A 6,000-nucleotide genomic window follows, 5' to 3' on the forward strand; every position below is an offset into this window, starting at 1 on the left:
AGTGGACTGACCAAGCGAGAATTAATGAGGTTTTACTTCATTGTATACTGAGAAAGTAACAAAAGTACAAAATTAAATATGAAGACAATAAAGATCAAAGAACATCTCTTTGCTCATAATTATGTCTATATATAAATTCAACATTTAATGAAATTAAGAATTACGTCCCAATCCTGTAAAAATTTACACATATGTTTAACTTTATGCATGTGCATAGTTCCATCAACTGCAATGGGCCTATTGTTAGGGGACTGGAGAACCCCCAGACAGGCCACACGCTTAGATGCTACTGTGTCCCCAGGGTGAGGCACCTTTGCCCTTCTTGTTTTATGTTTCATCACTATTTTAGCATATGTTTTGTTTAATGTTGTAATACATGTTTGGGCTCAGCAGCAGGGAAAGCTGTCCTTAGGCATGTCTGGACATTCTGTGTATGTGACATGACCATCACAAGTGCATGCATAACTTGATATACAAGGAGGGTGTTAACACTTCTCCATGTGGAGAGGTGACAGACTCTGAACAAAGAGGAAGGTTCATCTGCCCACAACTGGTACGCCTCACAGGACAACACAGCAGGAAGTGAGATTGCTTACTTCATTTGCTGTACTGTAGCCTGGGAACACTCATTTGGATTCTATTGCAGTTTTCAATACATGTTTAAAATCCACCTGCTCTTGAATGTAACTTGGAACTGCTCCAAGTTTGTAACACTATGCATAAAGTAAGCAGCTGCATATGTCTGCAGGGTAAGGGCTGTCCTGTGAGCTTTACTTCTTAAACAAAAAAGAGAGGATTTTGAAATTCAGAGTTAATGCAACACAGTGTGTAACTCTCTTTCCATATTTGACTTTTGCAGAGGTCTCCAAACCACAGTACGTTCACAAGTTATATGTAGCTACACAATATTCAGGTCCAGGGGGATGATTTTAAAATGGAATCTCACTTTTAGACATATATTTTCTTGCTTTGGTGAAAAGAAACGCCTTACTTTCATTAAAATTGTCATTAGTGTATATTGTGCACTTAGTTAAGTTATAAATTGGAACATACAGAAGGTGAGGGTGAAAATTAAATAAAATACAGTAATCTAAGCTTTAAATAATTGTTACCTCCTTGAATCAGTGCTTCTGTAACATCAGTCTAAAACAGAAGCCAATTACATTTGAGAAAAGAAACTAAGGCCTTAATATCCTTGATCATGTTTATACTTTGTTACTTTTCCTTTTTATTTCTCCTACTTCAAGAGGGAGGAAATAGAGTCACAAGTCATTCATGGGTAATACTGTTCATCTGAACTATTTGAGCTACAGGTGCCAGCAATTAACTCTTCATTTACTGAAGTGACACATTAAGGTTTAAGGACATTATATCAAAAGAAGCATATTATTTCAGCACCCCACCTTTACCTGCATTTTCAGAACAACATTTGAGTTGGAAAATCTAAACTCATCTCATCTCTATCTAAAATGTAAATTTGTTCTAGAATCTAAAGCCCAACACTGATTCCCACGATGAAACACAATATTAACTGAAGTACAAGATTTTGAAAAGTAAGTGAAAAATGGTATGCATTAGAAATATAGGGCCAGCACATCAGCTGGTGTGACACCATATAGCTCCAAAGGTGCTCCATTGATTTACACTAGGGTCTTACTCCTCTTTGTCCATGTATCACGTAATAACGTGTTAATCATGTTTTGAAGGATCAAAATTTTTGTGCTACTGAATTTTTAGTTAACTATGTAACATTTAATTTAATTACAGATAATGCCTTATGAATGGTTTGTAGTAGATAAGGTAAATAGAGACAAGATAGATACCTTCCATGAGACAAAAGAGAGGGAGATAGTGATACAACTCTGAGCAACAGGATTAAAAAGGAAAAATGGATGTACACCTCAAGAAATGAAAATCCTAAAAAATGTAGTGATTAGTCTCCCAAGATTAAACTGCTCCACAAGGAAGAAGTGGTATCCCTGCTGTTTAATCTTAATAGCAGTTCAGAGAAAAGTCTTCCACTGGGATAAAAATAGACAAGATAGGCTTTTTTCATAACTTATTTCCATTATTCTATGTACATGAATATTACATTAAAATGAGAATATACTTATTATAGCATAAATATTTATAATTGAAGGCAGATGTGGCTGACATGTGGGGGCACCCATGGTGCTTCCATTAATACCAGCAACTCAAATCTGGTATGATTACATGAAAGAACTTTGATTTTTTTTGCTAATTAAATACATTTTGTCTCCAGTTCTTCTTGGCTCTTCTACAGCTGATTCTGTCCAAGCGTCTCAAAGCGCTATATACAGTTTAGTCAACCTTCACAACTCCTCTGTGAAGTAGGATGTATTGTTTAAGCATCACTCCACTCACCTATCATGACTTCCTACTCAGCCCTATCCTCCTGTCTATTTTCCCTCTGAATTGACTTGTTTATATCATTCTCTTCCTCGTCACTGCCCTTTCGGCTATGCTGTCCTTCATTCTTTGAACTTATCCCCTTGTTTTCTTGAACTCACTCTCCATTCCCCTCTAAAGCATAATGGGGGCAGCGGAGGGTCTGCTTCAGGTAGCTAGGCCCTAGTTTACACTTAACATTTAGGTTGAACTAGCTATGTCACTCAGGCATGTGAAAAATTCACAGCCCTGAGCAGCATAGTGAAGCCACCTAACCCTTTGTGTAGACGCAGCTAAATTGATGGAGGAAATTTTCCATTGACCTAGCCAGTGCTGCTTGGGGAAGTGAATTACCTACAGTGAGGGGAAAGCCCCTTCCATTGGTGTAGGAAGCATTGACGCTATGGCTCTACAGCAGCATAGCTGCCAGGCTGCAGCTGTAACCCCTGTGGTGCAGACATGCCCTAAGCCTTTCAAGGCTGACCTTTGCAGGACTCCAACTTTTCTTCATTAGCTCAAGCGTGTGCCATTATTTGATTTCAGTGGGACTATTCATGTGCTTAAAGCTAAAGCTGTGAGTAAGGGTTTGCGGGAGCAGTGCCTTAGTCCCTGTGCCTTCAATTAGAGCTGCCAGTTAACATTTTACTTTGCAAAGTCAAGAGGGAGAACATTTGAAAACCAAGCCACTTATTTTGGTGCCCAAATATATTTTAGGCCCCTCAATTTGAAAGTGGTGGCAAAAAAACCCCAGTTACCTACCTTTTCGTAACTGTTGTTCTTCAAGACGTGTTGTTCACGTCCATTATACATTAGGCGTCCGCGCGACGCATGCACGGATGTCGGAGACTTTTTCCCTTAGCGGCTCCTGTTGGAGTCAGTTATCGTTAGTGGATGGTGTTGGGAATCGCTGCGCTCGTAGGGCAGGTGCCGAGCACTGGCTGGGGTCCGATGCCCTCGAGGCTCACTGAGTCAGGGGCAGCTGAGAGTCCACCGAGGCTGAGCTTGACCGGGACTGATGCCGGGACCAGTGTCGGGATGGTGACTTTGACGGGCGCACCATTGCCGGTTTGCCTCTGGACGGCAGTCTTGGTGATGGTGCCAGATGCGTCTCCTTGGCAGGGAGGAGGCTCGTCGCGGACAAGTCAATGAGGTCCTTTGCTGCCTCAAAGGTGTCCGGCGTGGAGGGCTGTTCTAGGAGGTCCTCCAGCCCTTCCTCCTCACTCGAGGTGCTTAGCCCGGGGCTCGACGGGCCTTTCAGCACTGGAGCCACTGGTGCTGGGGCCTGTCCTGGGGCAGCACTGCCCTTTTGCGCCCTCAATTCCTTTGTCGGTGCTGCCTTCTTATGCGGAGAGCACCCTCGGGTCTTAGGCTGGCCCTTCGCCTGGGTCGGCGAAGTCGAACAGTGCCGGGGCCGGTCTTGCTGTCTCGGTGCGGCAAGTTTGTGGTGCTCCACTGGTGCTGGATCACGAACTGAGGCTGGGGCACTCTGCCCCAAGGATGCTGGTACCGCGGTCGGATGATCTGAAGTCGAGGGTTGCAATGCAGCCTCCATGAGCAGCTGCCTGAGCTGAAAGTCCCTTTCTTTTTTGGTCCTTGGCTTAAAGGCCTTACAGATTTTGCAGCGCACCATCTTATGTGATTCCCCTAGGCAACAGAGACACAAGTAGTGGGGATCACTAATAGGCATAGGCTTGTGGCACGTGGCACAAGGCTTGAAGACTTCAGGCCAGGGCTGGTGTTGGAAAAGCTTCCAAACACCTAAAACAAAGGAAGCTTAACTATCCACTAATGATATCTGTTAACTACTGCTAACTATTAAGAACTGATAACTGCTAAAAGCTAACAACAATGCTAAGGGACACTCTCAGGCGAGAGATAAGAACTGTTCCAATGCCGCCATGGATGGTAAGAAGGAACTGAGGGAGGGTCGGGTCGGCAGGGGTATATATACACCAGCTCGGGGCGCCGCTGTGGCGGGGCCCCCCCTGCCGGCCCAATGGGAGCTGCTAAGGGAAAAAGTCTCCGACGTCCGTGCACGCAGCGCGCACACACCTAATGTGTAATGGATGTGAACAATCACTCAAAGAACCAGAGTTTTCAAGGGCATCCATGTATTGTATGTACAACCCATATGGGTTAATTTACAGACTCTAAGGGTACGTCTACACTACGGGATTATTCCGAATTTGCATAAACCGGTTTTGTAAAACAGAATTTATAAAAACTTCCGGGTGAGATCCCAGTGCCTGATGGGGCAAAAGGTGGTTCTGGGTAAATGGCATGACAGCAGAGATGGTTACTAGCCATATTGCACCATCCAAAACCTTCCATAAATTGGAACTGAGGATGATCATGGCTACCAGTCCTTTAGAGACACAGCTGCTCTGTGTCAGAGCCTGCAGAAATTATTATCTGTATGCTATTCACTGTGTGATGAAAAGAATGCAGGAATAAGACACACTGACTTGTTAGTGACACCATCCATCCACCAGAAAAATTAGGTACCATCAGCTGAGGCTGATCGAGGATGGATTCCAGCTTTTTGTACGATCAGCTGATGCTGATGATGAGGATGGATTTCTATCTGGCAGCATTCAAGAAAGGTGACATGTAAAGAAAAAGAGGATTGTTTTTGTTTTCGCTAGGCCTAAGCTATCATTAAAACGAATCTAAATTAAAGTTGTGTAAGCTTTTTCCAAAGAAATAGCCTTCAAAGTTTATGGGAGCACTATACTTCACAGGGGCAGCTGCGAGTCCACCGAGGCTGAGCTCAACCGGGCTCAGTAGTAGTAGTAGTAGTAGAGATGGGCAAATTTGTTTTGTCTAATTTGAAATCCACGCAAATGTTCCGGGTCCATCCAAATACATAAGTAAATAAAATCATAGTACTTAGTACTTGAATACACATTTACATATTTTCCAAAGTTTTACCATGTCTCCATTCCATATTTGGTTGGGCAGCTTTGCTAATTCTGTCATTGTTGATTCTTCATGCTTGATTTGAAGAGATAAAAAAGTTTCAAGTTCACTTTCTGCAAGTTTCCAAATCAGCTATATAAACATGTTAAAAAAAATAGGTCACAGCAGCTATCAATCTGAAAATTTTAATGACCACCTGTCAAGCCAACTGTTTATACTAACAAAAGAACGACATCTCAGAAAGCCATCAATAGTCTCATGGATATTCAATTTTATTTCCATGGATGTTATTCAGGCTCAGAAAATGAAAAACATCATTTTTTCATATCAATAATTTTAATGGAAGAAATGCAGCTGATCAGTCTTAAGCGAGGCAGCAAAGTGCTTTGGCTGTAAAACAGAGATGTTGTGCAGAATAAAGGTATGTGATTATAGATTTTAGTTAAAGTAGTCAGAGGTTTACTCAAGACATGTCTCTCTGTCAAATCCAAAACAAATTCTGTAAGCTATGGTCATCAATAATTTGCAGCTAAAATATACTCAGGCTCGCTGTATGCCAGGCAACACATCCAGGTTATTTGTCATCCTCCACCACCGCACCCACGTCTATTGCAAGTAAGCTAGGTGAGACAGGGCTTCCTGTCCAGAGAATATTTTCAGTCAATTCTAGAT

This window comes from Mauremys reevesii, linkage group 2 (genome assembly GCF_016161935.1).
Source record: "Mauremys reevesii isolate NIE-2019 linkage group 2, ASM1616193v1, whole genome shotgun sequence".
Taxonomy (NCBI): domain Eukaryota; kingdom Metazoa; phylum Chordata; order Testudines; family Geoemydidae; genus Mauremys; species Mauremys reevesii.